At 44.3% G+C, this 16217-nt stretch overlaps 1 protein-coding gene across 7 annotated transcripts in view; it reads left to right on the plus strand.

Moving 5' to 3' along the window:
* The first annotated feature begins 10675 nt into the window (after window positions 1–10675).
* The window catches only part of ST3GAL1 (ST3 beta-galactoside alpha-2,3-sialyltransferase 1), an 83942-nt gene continuing 78400 nt past the window's right edge, over window positions 10676–16217 (plus strand). For 2 of the 7 annotated variants that reach the window (XM_087745246.1, XM_087745413.1), the window contains exons 1-2: window positions 10684–10833; window positions 11018–11089. The gene's annotated coding sequence lies outside the window, so the exon portion shown is untranslated. Of the gene's footprint in view, window positions 10834–11017; window positions 11090–15058; window positions 15119–16217 lie in introns of those variants that run through there. The other 5 variants (XM_087745114.1, XM_087745197.1, XM_087745562.1 and 2 more) reach the window with 5 other exon arrangements.

Consider the following 16217-nt stretch of genomic DNA (forward strand, 5'->3'; position numbering starts at 1 on the left):
TTAAAGCCATGCATCTGCTGGAGATGCTGCAAAGTCTCATCAGTGTGATGTGCAGAAGAGAAAGCCAAGGAATTGATTCAAAGCTGGGAAAATGACTTAGCCAGAAAGTCAGATCCATCTTGCCTAAATACTGAAGCCTATAATGCAGGCAGTGACATGAGAAGTAGTCAGCACAGGATTCCCTGATTGTTGCTAGAGAGAAATAGGAATGCTGCAAGGGACATTTATCTGGTGTGTTTTAAACATCCACTTCAAGATGAGATGAACTTCACCCTGGAAGGGCTCATTTCTCTGTGCTGACTCCAAAGGGAGATCACGGTGACTAGTGCTCTATAGCCATCTGTTGAGTAGAAGTTCACATCTGGTCAGATATATCCCACGTGCAAGATTAAAAAAGCTCAATCTACTTAATTCATCAGAAGCAGATCACAGTGCTAACTTGATTATAGCATGGAGGACCTTCAAATGAAGACAATTCTCTTTCCAATGAGCATTGTTATCCAGCAGAGAGAAACAAGAATTAACTGCTGTAGGCTGAAGCCAGATATATGCAAAGAAAATACAAAGTGAGGTTTTTTTTGTACAGTGAGTGAGACAAACCATTGTCATTGTCTCTCAAGAGAAGAGGCGGCTTCTTGGTCTCTGGAAGCCTCTGATGTCTTTCTGAAGCACCTGTTCAGATCAACGTTCCTTGTTCCAATGAATAAGGGTTAACTGAATAAAAGCCCTGTGGGCTGTGTTGCTCCAGAAATCAGATCAGATGACTTGTCCAGATCTTCTGGCTGATTCCTGTCTTAAATTTGTTTTAAAGCTTGAACACTTTTCTATGCCTAAAAGTCCACATTCTCCTCTGTTCTGCAGGGGAAATAAATAAATAAAAAATACAGCAGGTTATTTTGTTTGCTAAAAAAGAGAACTAATCTTTTTTGAACATAACTACATTCTACATAGTCATGGGAATGATCACTAGGATTTGGTCTGCACAGATAGGACCAATTTTGCAAGGAAAATAGGACAAGTCTTCTGAGCTGCTGCCCCTGGAAGCAATAGTTCAGTCTTATACCTCCTTCAAGTGACAAATAGAGATTAGAGGGATTGAGTTTGTTCAGCCCCTGTCAGGGGGTACCAGTGTCTAGAACCTTCTAGTTTCTGAGAAAAAGAGAAATATTTGCCCTGAGCTCTGCATTTCAGGCTCAATTCAGCTCTTAGAGAATTCAGCAGAACATGTGCTACTGCCTCATGTGAACTGCTGCCAACCAGCTCTTCTGACTCCTGTGTGGAGCAGAGTTAATGCATCATGGGGAAAGCTGGGAGGTGATGTATGTGCTGTGTTCTGTCCTGGTGTCTTTACACATATTGTTTCCTGCTTTACTCATTTTCCTTGGTGTAAAACAAGAAATAGTTTTGCGTGAAGCTGCATCTCAGTGCTCAGAGACATAAGAGCATCCCATAAGCATGGTATCTCAGCTCCTAATGCAACTGCTCTTCAGGGAAGAGTGGCTGGAGTATAAGCCAGTTGCAGTAGGAAATGTGTGTTTGTACTAAATAGGTCCTTGACCCTTGATGGAGACTGCTAGGAATGATGACAGTGTAAATGACACACATATCATCCAATGAGAACAATACATAAGCTTCAATACAGTATAGAGAAGGCAAGTGGGATAACAGAGAAACAATATATTATATGCATTAGGATGGGTGTATTTCTGAAGTAGAGAGAGGCCGATTATATCACTGAGAAGATCTGTTAAGATACCATGGGAAAAAAAGGGAATGTAACAGCTCTGTGTTTTATTTCTTAGACAACTGTATATTTTCAGCTCCTAATCTATGATCTATGTTCCTATGATGTGTACTTTACACAGGGTTAATACCCAGATGGAACCTTTAATGATTTGAATGGTAGAAGAAAGGAAAGGCATAATGAGTGTCCTACAAAATAAAAGGTGAAGGTAGATCCCTGGATGACACAAATCATCATAGATCTATGGAAGACGCCAAAAAGCTGATTTATACGAGCTGAGGATGGAGTCCTCGTGTCTGAAGTTATTGAGAGACCAAGTTTCAACGCTTAGGCACACAGGGTGGAAGAGTTCCTAACCAGGGAAAAATGTCCTCTTGGAGAAATAGTAGAAGACTGGGACAACTGCAAAGGCATTGTAGCCCTGTATGAATTCATGAAGCTTACTTTGAAACACATCCTTTTTTAATTAACAGTGATGAAACTGGAATGTCAGCCTGTAGCGCAGCAGTCTTTTTCCCCCCGGTATCTTGATCAAAACTTATTTTGACTTCTCAAACTGTTCAAAGTCCAGTGTAAATAAGGAAAAAAAGATAAAAAGTACATTTGATGACACAAACTAGCAGTATCAGAGGAAATGGAACTGTAGCTCATGTTATGCTGTGGAAACACTACTGTGCTGTACAGGCTAGCTTCTCTTTTTTTAACGAAAAAATCCTTCCTCTGCCCAGAAGTAAACCTTTAGAAACTGCATTTTGGAACAATTTATCTTTGGGAAACTTCAACATTGCGTAGTATGTGACTGATTGTGTGAACATATTAATAATACCAGATCTCAACAGCACTTCCTATGACAAGCAGCTCCCTATTTTCAGCCTTCTTTGGGCTGGTCATAACCTCAGTGCTCTCACAGGAGCAAACCAGGCATCCCTTTGCCCATCAGAGAGGTTAGGAGCAGGTCCTGGATGGTGGCCTTTGCTAGGGCCAGCAGAATATCTGCCAGGCTGTTTAATGTCATTGTTTCTTGCTCCTTTTAGCGCAGTGTAAGTGGTGCAATATAACTGGTAACTCTTCCCTCCAGGGCTTTATCCCATGGTACTCTACCAAGCAGATCCCTGAAGATGCCCTGGCTGTTGCCCTGTGTCCTGTTTGCCCACCCTGTTGGCAGCACTCCCGGTGGCTCACGCTCCCTGGGGCTGCCTTTCGTGGGAGCAGGGGGTGGCCATTGTTATTCCCATCCCTGCCCAGGCCTTGTCAGCTGCTCTCATGAGAGCCGCCAGCTCCTGGTGGGTCTCTGCACTCCCCTGGAGTTTCCTCTGCTGAGCAAACCCCTCTGCATGCCGTGATCCCCCGCTCCGCTGAGGAATGCGCCTGCACCAGAGCTGATTGCCTCTGCCATCCACCTTAAGTGGAAAAAAGTCATGATCAGTTACTCCAAAGCCATCTTTGATAACAAGCTCTTCTCTAATCACTGATTTGTTAATACCAGATCTAAAACAGCATTACAGCTAACTTATTGCTGCTTTAGTGAAGAATTCTGCTAGCTTTTGTACATAGAAACAATGCGACCTAAGTATTTTCCAGTCTACATCTGGGAAATTTATTTCTAGACCTATTTTTTTTCTCTACTAACATCTCAGATACTCTGTTCTACACTGAGCTCCAAGCTGTGGGTTAACAGCAGATCTTCAGCACTACCCTAGCACAACGGCTCACTGTCCCTCCCTGGAGGGATTCTGCCCACACCATTTATCCCTGCCCGGCCCATCCCACCAGCTGGAAGGGACTGTAAAATGTTATTTTAACCTATATATCTGGCAAGCAAAAACCTTTTCTACCCTATCTATCTAGCTTATTATATTGCTTTTCTACCATTCAACATACTTACCTTTCCAAACTAAATTAAGCTATGTGACTAACATCTGCCAGGTGTGGTTCATTGTTTTAGTCATAATTTTCCCAGGGGATGACTTCCACATGCAATTAGTGTTTTGTTTTGTTTGTGTGTTTAACTTAATGCAGCATGTACAGCCCTTGGTATGTGTGCAATGTCCTTTGAGGAAAAACATTTATCTTGAAAACTGCATGGTGGCACAGCTTGTGTGCTTCTCTGACATTCAGGAGAGATGAAACAGTTAGCTGGTGCTGATCAGACAAGCACATAAGCCTGACTTTGAAAGGGTTCTTCTGCGTTACTATATTTATTTTGTTTGAGCCACAGAAAAATGCATTCTTGTCAAAATGTTTCTTTAACAGGCTTTGCTTGACATTCTTCTTGTGGGCTGGAAACTCAAACACAAGCCTAATAGACACTTCAACCTAATCAACAACATTTATTTTCTGAGTCTAAGTCTAATTTCACGTTCCGGTTTATTCCTGACTATCCTGGAGGGCAGCTGAAATGAAATAAAATGAAATGATGCTGATAACTTCACAATCAGTTAATGCATACATTTCCAAGTCTTTGCCTGGAAAAAGCTGAGGATTTTCAGCTGAAGCATCTGGGAATAGATGGTATTCAAGGCACTGTGGGATCAAGGTGCACGAAGGTAAAGCAGGTGAATTTTACTGTTGTGACTTTCGATAGGTGATGCCTGAATTGCCAAGAAAGGTCATTTATGTTGGAGAGATTGAACATGTTACATGTGTATGCCATAAAAGTACATCACATCTGTCTCTCTTTGCCATATAGTTACTTACCTTTATCCTCATTTTATGTGTTCATGCCATTCTTTTGGTCTGCAGTAAATTGTTGATGGTTGATGAATGTTCCTACATGAATTTAACTTCCTGTATCCTGACAGAGGCACTACAGTTTTATCTGTTTTAATATCCTCACAGTGTTTTATTCTTATTTAGTGTTTATTATTCCTCTCAGGCTTATGTTGTCCTTATAGCAAAAATTCCACTTATCTAAGAGTACAAAAGCAAAGAAGTATTTCTTAGATAGGGTTGTTTTTTATGTGTGTTTGCCTGAGCTCCAGATTTGCTGAATATTTCTGCAAATGGAGCTTTTGGTGTTTACTGTGTGTTTTTATGTGCTACAATACTGAAAGGTTTTTCTGACTTTCTCAAATATTTATTGAGAGCAGGTTGTGCCATATCACAACCTTCACCCACAGCAGATGCTCCCGTATACAGCACTAATGAGTCCTAGAAGGTAAAAACATGTCTCTGTGTAATAGTTTGCCCTCAAAAGAAATCCTGCTCTGATGTCAAAGCCATCTCAGATGCAGTCCTGCACCTAGGTGCTGCAAAGCAGATGCTCAGAGCACTGGCCGTATGTCAGTACGACCGAGCTCTTGCAGCTCCTCACCATTTGAACTCCAAGAGCAACGAGGGAAGGATGATGGATGCTTTTTTGCTTCTTTTCTCTTTGCTTTTAACACACTTCAGTGCCAGAGTTTGATTCTGTGAAGTATGGAGGCTGAGGATGTGATCTAAAAGCCCGTTTTAAACCTTTGAGCTCTTACCAGTTGCCTTTAGTAGGCTTTGGATCAGGGAAGACTATCACAGTTCTGCGACAGCTGTCAGAAGTGCAGGGGGTTGTTTGCAAAAAAAAATGCCAAGAAGACCAAACCAGTCAAGATAAAACTGTCTATCAATTATGGCAAAGTCAGTTGCCATCCGATAGCATTATAAATTCGTCTCACTGTGCATAATGGACCACTGTAGCAAGTTACGTGAAATGAGGGAAGTGCCTCTTACATGTTCAAACATAGAACACCTTTTATCTCTTCTGTGGAAATAAGATCTATGTAGACCATCTGTCTCTCTCATCAATCAGACTAAACAAATAGTGTAAAGTCCATTTGTGGTCAATATTCTTAGTTTCATATTTATAAAGTTTCATTGGAAGTATTTAATCTCTTGCACAGCTATTCATGCCAATCAATAGGTGTGTCTCTGTACAATACATAATAAACATGAATAATTAGCTACATAAAAATGTATAAACTTACCAGTAAACCACTTTGCCTTGTAAAGGGGTCCGCCTGCATGGAGCTTGGTCCTGGACTGGGGACATAACTGGCAAGCTCAGTAATCACTCCTGCTATGTTAACTGTGACAGCAATTATCCAGTGACATTTTGGCTTGTGCAAAGAATGGCCGCCTTCGACAGAATAGTAGGGGAACCTGGGAATGGGGCATGAGTTGCCCACACTCCTGAATCCTCTCCTCTTTCCTCCCATTGGGAGCACAATGCAGAGGTAGCAGTTAGCACATCTTTTAGAGCAAGCCAACCATTTCTGAATCACAAATTATCTACACAGGCAAAGAGAAATAGCTTCTTGGCAACCGCGTACACACCAAATGCTGATTTTCTGTTTTAACTTCTTCTTCTTGGCCTAGATACAATGGCAATTGGCTTGTTTGAAAGATGACAGATTACCTACTGAAGGGAGAGCAAATGAGGGGAGAGCAAACGCAAGCCTGAATCCACACTCTCCCAGTGCAGTGCCTAATTTTACTTCTTGCTGAAATACTTAAAATTGGTTTGGCACCCTGTCCTGGTTTTGGCTGGGATAGAGTTAATTTTCTTCCTAGTAGCTGGTATAGTGCTGTGTTTTCGATTTAGCATAAGAATAATGTTGATAACTCACTGATGTTTTAGTTGTTGATAAGTAGTGCTTACACTAGTCGAGGACTTTTCAGCTTCTCATGCCCTGCCAGCGAGAAGCTGAGAGGGGGCACAGCCAGGACAGCTGACCCAGACTGGCCAAAGGGCCATTCCATACCATATGATGTCATGCTCAGTATACAAAATGGGGAGAGTTGGCCGGAGGGTGACAACCGCTGCTTGGGGACTGGCTGGGTATCAGTCAGCGGGTGGTGAGCAATTGCATTGTGCATCACTTATTTTGTATATTATTTTATTATTATTATTATTATTATTATTATTATTATTATTATTATTATTATTATTATTATTATTATTATTTTCCCTTCCTTTTCTCTCCTATTAAACTGTCTTTATGTCAACCCATGGATCTTCCTTTTTTTTTTTTCCTGATTCTCTTCCCCCATCCCATTGGGCGGGGGGGAGTGAGCGAACAGCTGTGTGGTGTTTAGCTGCCTGCTGGGTTAAACCACAACAGGTCCAAAGAGCTCTTAAAATAATCAAAATGATTTATTTTTAATTGCAAATCTGGAATAACCATAAAATAAAAATGAAAAGCTGGACAATCCAGGAAAACAAGGAAGAGTGTGGAAACCAGTCCGTAAGGCTGAAACCCGGGCTGATTTTGAACATGTGCAGAGTAGATGCCTCCTCCCTTTGCTGTTGCAAGGAGTTAGGAAGGAACAAGAAATGAAATCTATAAAAGGTGAATCATTGTTTTTTTTACCAGGAATCAGCATTGCCTGTGAAGACTGCCAAGAGTGACTAAGCCGGCTTTCCTAGCACTACATTGTTTAGGAAGTTAACAGGAGATTGGCAAAAAAAATACTCCAGCCAACCTTCAAAAAACAGCCAATGGCCAACACGTTGTGAGCATCACAGTCTCATGCCTCCTTCTCCAACACCACCTGGGTCCAGCCCTTTTGTAGCTTTAGGTTAAACAAATTACAGCTCCTCTGTCTCTACCTTGGGATGAGGCTTTCTGAGATGGGAAAGCCACAGTTGTGCCCACATCTGGTTTACTGGTAAAAGTGGTGAAATCGCTTCATTCCTGCTCTTTTCTGATCAGTGCCGGTGATAATGATTTCCTTGTTATGGCTTGTAGGCTCCAGCACGCCGCTGTGTCGATGCATAGGAGGGCTCAAATCTGAGTCTTAAATAAAAAAGGGTTTTGGTTCCAGCACAGCATGTTTGTAAAATATCTACTGACAAGACAAAAAAAATTGTTTTACACGGCCTGTAAAACATATGCTAAAAATTCTGCATCATAGACCAGCTTTAAATTATTCATTTTTAATTCCTTCAGCCTTGAAGGGCCTTTAAACATTGACTGTGAGAAACAATCCTACCACTGAGGGAACAGCCATAAAATAAAATACTAGCTACTTAAAAATATAGAGAAAAATGCTTTACTTAGACACAGTTTCTGAATTTTAAAATATGAATAAAGGGCTGGATCCCCACTTGGTAAAAGCTGATACAGCTCCTTTGATGTCTGCATAGCTATTCCCCATCAGCAGCTAAAAGCCCTGGCCCAGACTTTAGAATAGATATCGTTTCTCCACATAAGACGACAAGCGAGATTTGCATGGTTAGTTCAAACTATTTCGTATTCACTGAGCTGTTGAGGAAATACTGTCTGTGAAACAAATCCTGGATTCTTTCCCAAAAACATCTAAATGACACTTGCTAGGGAAATGTTACAGTATAAAGGGGAGCAGATCCAACCCTCCAGGTTGGACCCTGCTGTAATTACTGTGGCATTATCAGAGAGCACTTGCTACCTGCACACTCATTGGGGTGCATCGGTGAAGTTGAGAGCATCCAAAGGAGTTAACTGCATGTAACACTGGTATAACAAAGAGAAATATGTTCCACACTTGCTCTTTCAGGAGGATTTGGTCTTGTTGTCTGTTCCTGGCTCAGCCAAGCACTGGCAGGAACCTCAGGAACTTCATGCTCCACCCGTATCGCTGTGTCACACCTCCCTGAGGCATCCCTGGGGCAAGCACCCTCCTATTCTGCCTTGCTCTACAGAAAGGAGCTTTTCTGACCAAAACCAGCCACTGCAGAGCTCTCTTCCATATCTCCTCCTTGCAACTTGTAACTAAAGCTGGTGTGACTTCTCAGAGGGGTGCACCATGTCTTACTCCTTGCGTACTCCAGAGAAATGATGCAGAGATAGGACCAAGAATGCAGAGAGAACTTAATGTTATCCCCTGCTCCCTTTCTTCAGTCACAGAATCATGAAATGGTTTGGGTTGGAAGGGACCTTAAGGATCATCCACTTCTAACCCCCTGCCATGGGCAGGGACAGCTTCCGCTAGATCGGATTGCTCAAACCCTCATCCAAGCTGGCATTGAACACTTCCAGGGATGGGGCAAACACAGCTTCTCTGGGCAACCTGTTCCAGTGTCATCTTGATTAACTATCATTAATTAGGACAGTCCTGACTGCAGGGTGTTTTCCTTGATACAACATGCAGACACACTGGTAAGACTTTATATACTGTATGGTAAGAAATCACCTGTTTTACTAGAATCACCCTTTTTCTCTGTTAAGCTCATGGACAGACCAGGTGTGGTAGAACAGGTAGTGAAACACAGCGTGCTCAGACTCTTTCTTCCCCAGGCACTGTTGCTTTTATAGGATATTCTTCAGAACCCTCATCACCCTCTCACTCCCTCCATCACCTCAAAAAATGCTTGGGAGAGATCTCCAAACCTGATGCACAGCCTTCTTGCTGGTGAGCTGTTCCCCAGCGATCTCTTCATAAACAGGCCCACTCACCCACAATCATCAGGAAGGAAATGAAGCAACAAATCCACCAAATTTCTGAAGGTATGAGAGTATCAAGTCGAGAGGGTTACAGAAACTGTCACAGGTGATCAAATTGGAGGTCCTCAAGGGCCCTATGCCACCTCCAGCAGTGGCAAGCAGCTCCCAGGAAAAAGCAGTGAGGAGCTGTTTAATACACTGTTCCCCCCATCACCACCACTGATTCCTTGCGTTGATACATTCCTTGTAAAAGAAGCCTCGGCTTTTTTACCTTCATTACTTTAGATTAAATCCCTTCCAAGCCCTGTTTATGAAGGATATAATACTTTGTTGCTCTGCAGTATCCAGGGTCAGGATTTAGCGATGGGGTGAGTCCCTTAAAGGTTTTGTAAGGGCTTATTATGCTCCTAAGCAGAAAGCTCAGCCTGTCGCAGGTACTCATACCCAAATGCAAATAACCGCACAGCGCGGTACGTGATGTGACACCGGTCTAAATTCACACTTAAGCTTTTACTAATATAACTCTATGGAAACAAGCTCAGTGATGATTGATGACTTACAGCTCCTACGTAGCACGTTACAGTTTCCAGTGGAAGTATGTTGTGCTGGATGTAATAAACCAACAACGTGGGCAGTTTCAGATTAATAACCTACAAACTCATCTGCTTCGCAAAGGGAGTTACGCACCGGCTGTCCAGCGTTAAGGAACATGTTTTTCAGAGCTCAGGAATACTGCCCTCTGACATGTGCTGTGGATGTTCACGGTGCACGTTGCACTGCCTATGGGGGGGGTGGGGGGGGACTGGAGAGAAGACCAGAGAAATCATTTGCTTCTTTGGAGGTGCTCTAACCCCACCACTTCTCATCTTGGCTCCAGTCTTTACACATCGACACTAAAAAAGCCAGCATTATGTTGTTAAATAGTTTTAGCAGACACTTTATCAGTTGAATGTGTCTGTCTGGGGGATTCTTTAATGATGCTGTATTCTTTTTAATTCTACAGCGTTTTATAGTCATCTTAAAAACGTCTGATGCTGGACCAAAAGAAGATATTATTTACTATGTGCTAATTTTTGTTATGATTAAAGATGCAACGTACGTTTTCTCCTCTGAGAAGCACCGTATTTCTTTTTGCTTTCCCTGCCGTGATCACCGCTGGGATCCACACAGCCCAGTTTCAGACCCGGGAGTTTCAGGGTGGGGGTGAGAAGACAGGTATTTCTGGCTGGTGACCCTCTAGGGAGGTCACGTTGGGAGCAGGGACTTCATCCCGGCGCAGCTCTAGGGAAGTTCGGCGGCCCCGAGCCCCCCCGCGGGGGCAGCCGCAGCCCCGGCGGGCGCGGTGCGCACCTCTCCGCCGCGCAGCCCCCGCGGGCGCGGAGCCCCGCTCAGCGGCCAGGGGATGGGAAAGGAGGGGAAGGGAGGGGGGGAGCCGCCCCGGTACCGCCCTGCCCGGCTCCGAGGAGGAGCCGCCCGGGGCCCCCGGCGCCGTCCACGTGGCTGGGGGCGAGCTATATGAGCGGGCAGGAAGCCCTGCCGGGGAGGGAAGGGGAGGGACGGGGTGCCCGGGGAGGCTCCGCGGGCGGCGCAGGCAAACAGCGAGGCAGCGGCAGCAGCGGCGACCGACAGCCCGACCGCCCGCCCTTCCCTGGCCATGGGGCTTGGCGGCCCGCCGGCCCCCCGCGCCCCGCCGTGAGTACCGCGGGACCCCCCCTCCGCCTCCTCCTCCTCCTCATCCTCCGCCTTCCTCCCCGCTTACCTGCAAATCCTCCCGCTCCCCCCTGCTGTAAAAGGCGCGGCGGGAGCTTCCCCCTCCCTTCCAGCTCCGGAAGGCTGTTAAGTTGGGGGTTTTTAAAGTATTATTATTATTATTTAGAAGCAGGGGGTGGCCCCGGCGCTGGCGGAGCTTGCGGCATCCTCCGGCGGGTGCCTCGGCACTCCGGAGCGGGTAAGCTTCGCCCCATCCAGCCGGGATCTCCCCGGCGGAGGGGGGCAGAAGGGGAGGCTGCGGGTGCAGAGGTGGGCTCCGGAGCCAGGCTCGTCTGCGGGCGATGCCCGTGCAGCCCCGTGCGCTCGGCGGGGAGGCAGCGGCGGGGGGACGCGCCCCGCAGGCTGCCCCACAGCATCCCCCGCTCCACGGGGGCCGCTCCTGCCCCGTGTCCTGCGTGGCGGAGCCGCTCTGCTGCAGGGTGGGCGCTGGCAGGCGGGGAGCAGCGGGAGGGACCAGCCTGGCGGAGTCCTGCACCCTTATTTTTTTTAATTGTGTTTATTTTTTTTTTCCCCTTGGGTAGGCTGTGCGGCGAAAGAGGAAAGCCAGTATTATTCCGTTAGAGGGAAAAAAACAGACTAGCTGTCTTAGGTACCCGCTCGCACATCTCTGCTTGCAGAATTAATTTCCAGTGGAGTATAAATAACTAATCTTCGAGGTCAGCTGTTTAGTTGTTAGGTGTGTTTTAATTACACTTGGAATACTTATCTCTATAGGAAACATACATCCTAGGTCCTTACTATGATTGATTTTAGTCTTGGCATAAATCAAAACAAACTGGTAAAAAAAATGCCTTGATGCATATTTAGTCGTTTGAGACATACAAGATTTTTCAACTCTTTGTAACGGTTGGGCTTGTATGTATCCAATACACTGAAGTAACTTGTTGTATATGTAAGTCTGAATTATATATTTGCCTGCTGGGCACACATGTTAAAGGAAAAACCTCCCTAATTATGGATCTTTCAGAGAGATTGGAAGGGTGACAAAGCCCTTGTAATCTTTTGGGTCAATTTTCATAAGCTCCAAAAGCTCTCTTTGAAAAGGAAATTAAATTTCAGTGTGGAAAAGGGACAGGAAATTCAAGGATATAAAAAAGAAAGTCCTTATTCTACTTTGATCCTGTCGTCAGGAGTACATTTATGTTGGTGCTCTTCGGTGACATAAGTTAAAATGAAGAGTTGCCTGTAACTGGAGTCTTCCTGCCTCTTCGCAGTTCGGAAGATACTAAATTAGCAGCACACTCCTGTATATTATTTACACGGTTTTAGCTGGAGGGGTGGCTCTGTGTGAAGCATCTGCTTTGAAATATTTGGATCACTACATCCATAGCGTCCCATGCGATCCATGCCAGCCCGTGCCTTCTGCAACTGATATGTTCACCCTTCCTCAATTTTTACGGCTCGATCCAAAGCCGGTGGTGCTCTGCCCGCTGTTCATAATGCCTTGACAGAGCTGCTCTCGTGTTAGAAGAAGTTGCGGTTGGCCCTGGGTCATCTTCTTACTTTGGGCAACGGCACGGTAGTTATCTGCAGGGTACACCTGCGCTTGAGGTCCTTTCTGGGCTCATCTGGAAACCTGCCCGTTTTAAATCTCTTTGAACACATGTTCAGGCAGTGGCTGGGGGTAGAAGAGGGAATGGTTGGATGCGAATAAAAAAGGTGGATTTGTTTATTAGTTAAAGGCACTTGTTTTCTTGATTATCCTGGAAACAAAACAACTCCAGTGTAGGTCTATGGTGAACTTGGCACTCTGTTCCTCTGCCAGTTTCTCACTTCATTTACTCTATTTTGGTGCTGCTGTAGGGTAACATTTCAGTGGCAGCAGGTTTAAATCCTGTGCCTCAACAAAGTCCCTATCTACGGTCCTGCCAAACCAGCTTTAAAGCTATCACTACATTTTTAAAGTGCACTTCAGTCTAATGTACATTTATTTTACCTTTCTGCTAGTATCATGTAAGAGCATAGCCTCTGAAAGAGCAAAAAAAGAGAAAAATCCAATTCCTTATTCTTTTGGCTCGCTCACTTGGTGCACAGTCTGATTGTGCAGTGGAAACAGCGCGTTGCCCTGTTTGTATGAATTTTTCACACATCCCGGCCCGAAATGAACTTGCAGCCTTGTTTGCACTTTTTCTTCCAAACTTGATGATATTAATAATGGTTATGGCATCTCAACTGAGGAAGGTAGCTTTTAAAACTAAAAATCATTTTATATATGACTTTGTATCTGCTTATCAATTTGCTTTTTTGTTTTTGTAAAACTGGGAGTAATTTGAGGGGAAATTAGGGTCATGCAGATGGCAGTTCCATCTTTTAGGTTGTAACAGCATCTTTTATACCAAATGCATTGCAAATGCTGCTGTTAAATGATGGTAGTAATATGTTTTTATTAGGACCTTTTTTTAGAAGTATTTTCAAAAGCGTGGTGAAGCAGAAACGTGCTTTAAAAAGCTAAGGAGTAAGAGCAAATCCAGCTCCACAGTAAATTTAAAGTGCTGTTAATCCCACCACCTGGTGGAGCTTTTCATGGCACAGGCTGAGGGAACTCTGAATAAGGATGCATTTTTTGTCTTGTTTCAATACTGTCAGATGCTACATGTAGAGTTTCTTTAACTTTTTTCTTTCTCATACCAGATTTAATTCATTTTCTGTATCTTCTATATATTCTATACTTTGCAGAAGGCAGCATAGGACTATCAATGTCTCATCTGAAACAGCACTCCTCTATAGATAGATGAATTGGTGAAGTAGGAGATAAATTTCTTCCTTCTTGTCCTTGTCTTTCCCTTGCAGCATACTTTTTTCTTTTTTTTTTTTTTTGTCTTGAAGGCCATATGATGCTGGCATAGAGCATGACTGTAACCTGGGCATCCAGAAGCTATTTGTTTTCACCTAGGAGCACTTCTTAAGTGGAAGAATTATTTTTAATAGCCAGCCCCTCTTCCAAGATACTCTGATGAAACCTTTCAGCGCAAGCTCAGTTAGCTTTGGACTACTAATTTTGATATAAATATTGCTATAAAATATTTGCAAAACAGCCTGCATACAATCAAGCTTGCAAGGAGAAGAGAAGCAGCTGCATTTTTGACTGATCTGAGGTTACTGATATAGGTTAAAACATGGGCATAAATTCTGCTGAATAAGGCAAAGGGCGGCAGAGATACTTTTGCCCTTCTCTGAAGTATGTAGTCCTGCCTAACTGCATGAAAGCCTGTCTGTCGTGTCTATGTTATGCCTATTAGCTGCTAAATGAAAATCTGACTAAAAGTCAGAGGTATGCAAGTTAAAAATAACTGTAGGACTATCTGTCAGCTCCCACCTCGGAGTGGAATTTCTTATAACAGGAAGAAACTTCATTGTCCCGTACAGATGTTTCCTGAGCACTGTGACTAATGTAAGAGACACAAGCTTGCAGAGAACTTGCTGTTCTAAATGTTTGTATTGCTCTTATTGCCACAGTGCCTGCGTCAGCTGACAACAGACTGACGGAGGCTTTGGCTAGCCTAGGAAGGTGGTAGCTCCTGTCTGCCTCTCGAGTCCTGGCAGGCACGGTATGCCTGGTCCCACTGGTGAGATGGATAAATGCCTTTGCAGCCCATCCTGAGCAGGTCTACATCCCTCTCTGGGCTAGCCTGGTGTTTGAAGATTGATTGAACTCATCGCTCAGTAGGTATCAGCTCTGTATCACCCAACAGGTATCGGCTCCAGGGAGCTGTGGATCACCTACCAGGCTTCAAGGATCTTTGCTCCTTAACCATAGTCACTTAGTGCCATTTGAACTGCCCTGAACTATCTGTCCTGGCCTTCTGGAGCTGGTCCAGAAATATGTGAGTCTTTAACTCCTTGTCTCATATTTGAGACTCTGGAAAGATGGCTTTGATATCTAGGGCATCTCCAGTGGCATCTGAAACCTGTGTTTGGCAACTGAATTGACCCTGTGGGAGCTAGATGTGCTTTCTGGGCACTAACCTTTAACTTATGAAATAGATAATGTTATCAACATAAGTGGTATCTGTTTAGGAAGTAAGTTTGTTAGAGAGGAGTTGACTCCTACCTCATGTGACTCCTCTTGTTCTGATAAGGGCTCCGGGTGACGTGGCACTCATTAAGAGCAGCCACAGAGGAACTGCCATCACCTTTCTGGTCGCCTTTCCCACTCTTACCCCAGCCTCCTCTTTCCACTGGTGCTGTGCATCCCATGCTCTTGTTTGTAAGTAGCAAACTCGAGTCACTTCGCAGAAAATGTCCTATATAGGCTTTGAAAAGCTCCTGTAAGTCAGGCTGCACAACACCCACAGCTGTGAAATAGCCGTGGAGTGTGGAAAATGAGGGACCTTGGGGGACAAGGAGCTCTTTTTAAAAGAAAGTCCCAATACCATCAGTAGAAGCTTGCTCTGAAGCGTCAGTTAAAATTAGGGATGTCGTCGATTGTAAAGACTGTAAGTAATTGTTAAAATGCAGTTCTGGGGGGAAAGGAGGGCAGAAAGCAATTCGTTCCTGGCTCTGCTGCGCTTTGAAGTGCTCTTGATTAAGTTGCTTCATCTGGACTGATGTGCGTGTCCCTCTCTCTGGGAGAAGAAGACTTGTGCCCTGCGTACAAGATGACAAAGCCTTTGGGCAGAGAGAGGGTGTATTATTTTAGGAAATCTGTAAACCTCATAAACCCACAGCTGTTTCTGTTGGCTGATCATGAGGTATCACAGAGGGCAAAAGAGGCACAACGTAAATGCTTGTACACTGCGTCTGGTGACAAATGTTTGAAGTGTAGCTTTCTTGCTCTAAGGACTTCATCTCAATAGAGCCTTTGTTTTTTGTAGTAGCTTTTCCATTTCTTTGGAAGTCCTTTCTTCCAGCAGTAGTTTTCAATGCAGGCCCAGCCCTCTGTAGCTTTCCACCCCAAAGGGTTTGAGTGAAGGAGGAGTAAGTGGCTGTGGTTGGAGCCCACAGGGTCCAAACCTGACTTTCCCCACCTTGCTGGTTCCTGACACAGGACTGCTGCTGGCACGGAGGTGACCACACATACTCTGGGTATCCCTAAAACTCCCCTGAGCCAGATCAGTCCTTATCCATCCCTTTGGAGGATTGTTCTGCAGAGCAAAAACCAGCACAGTGAAGCTGAGGTATTAAATTGGATGCAATTTTAAAATGTCTCTGGACTAAATAATTGCTACTGACATTTTCCCGGGATCAGTGGATTATTTTTTTTTTTTTTTAGCTATGGTACACCAACAAAAACAAAGGTTGTTCCTTTTAAAGGACACTACATTATTTCTGGAGGCTGGATCTTCAATCGACGACTTAATCTTACA

The sequence above is a fragment of the Nipponia nippon genome, unplaced genomic scaffold (genome assembly GCF_047370975.1).
Source record: "Nipponia nippon isolate SJK-2023a ecotype South Korea unplaced genomic scaffold, ASM4737097v1 scaffold_1, whole genome shotgun sequence".
NCBI lineage: Eukaryota > Metazoa > Chordata > Aves > Pelecaniformes > Threskiornithidae > Nipponia > Nipponia nippon.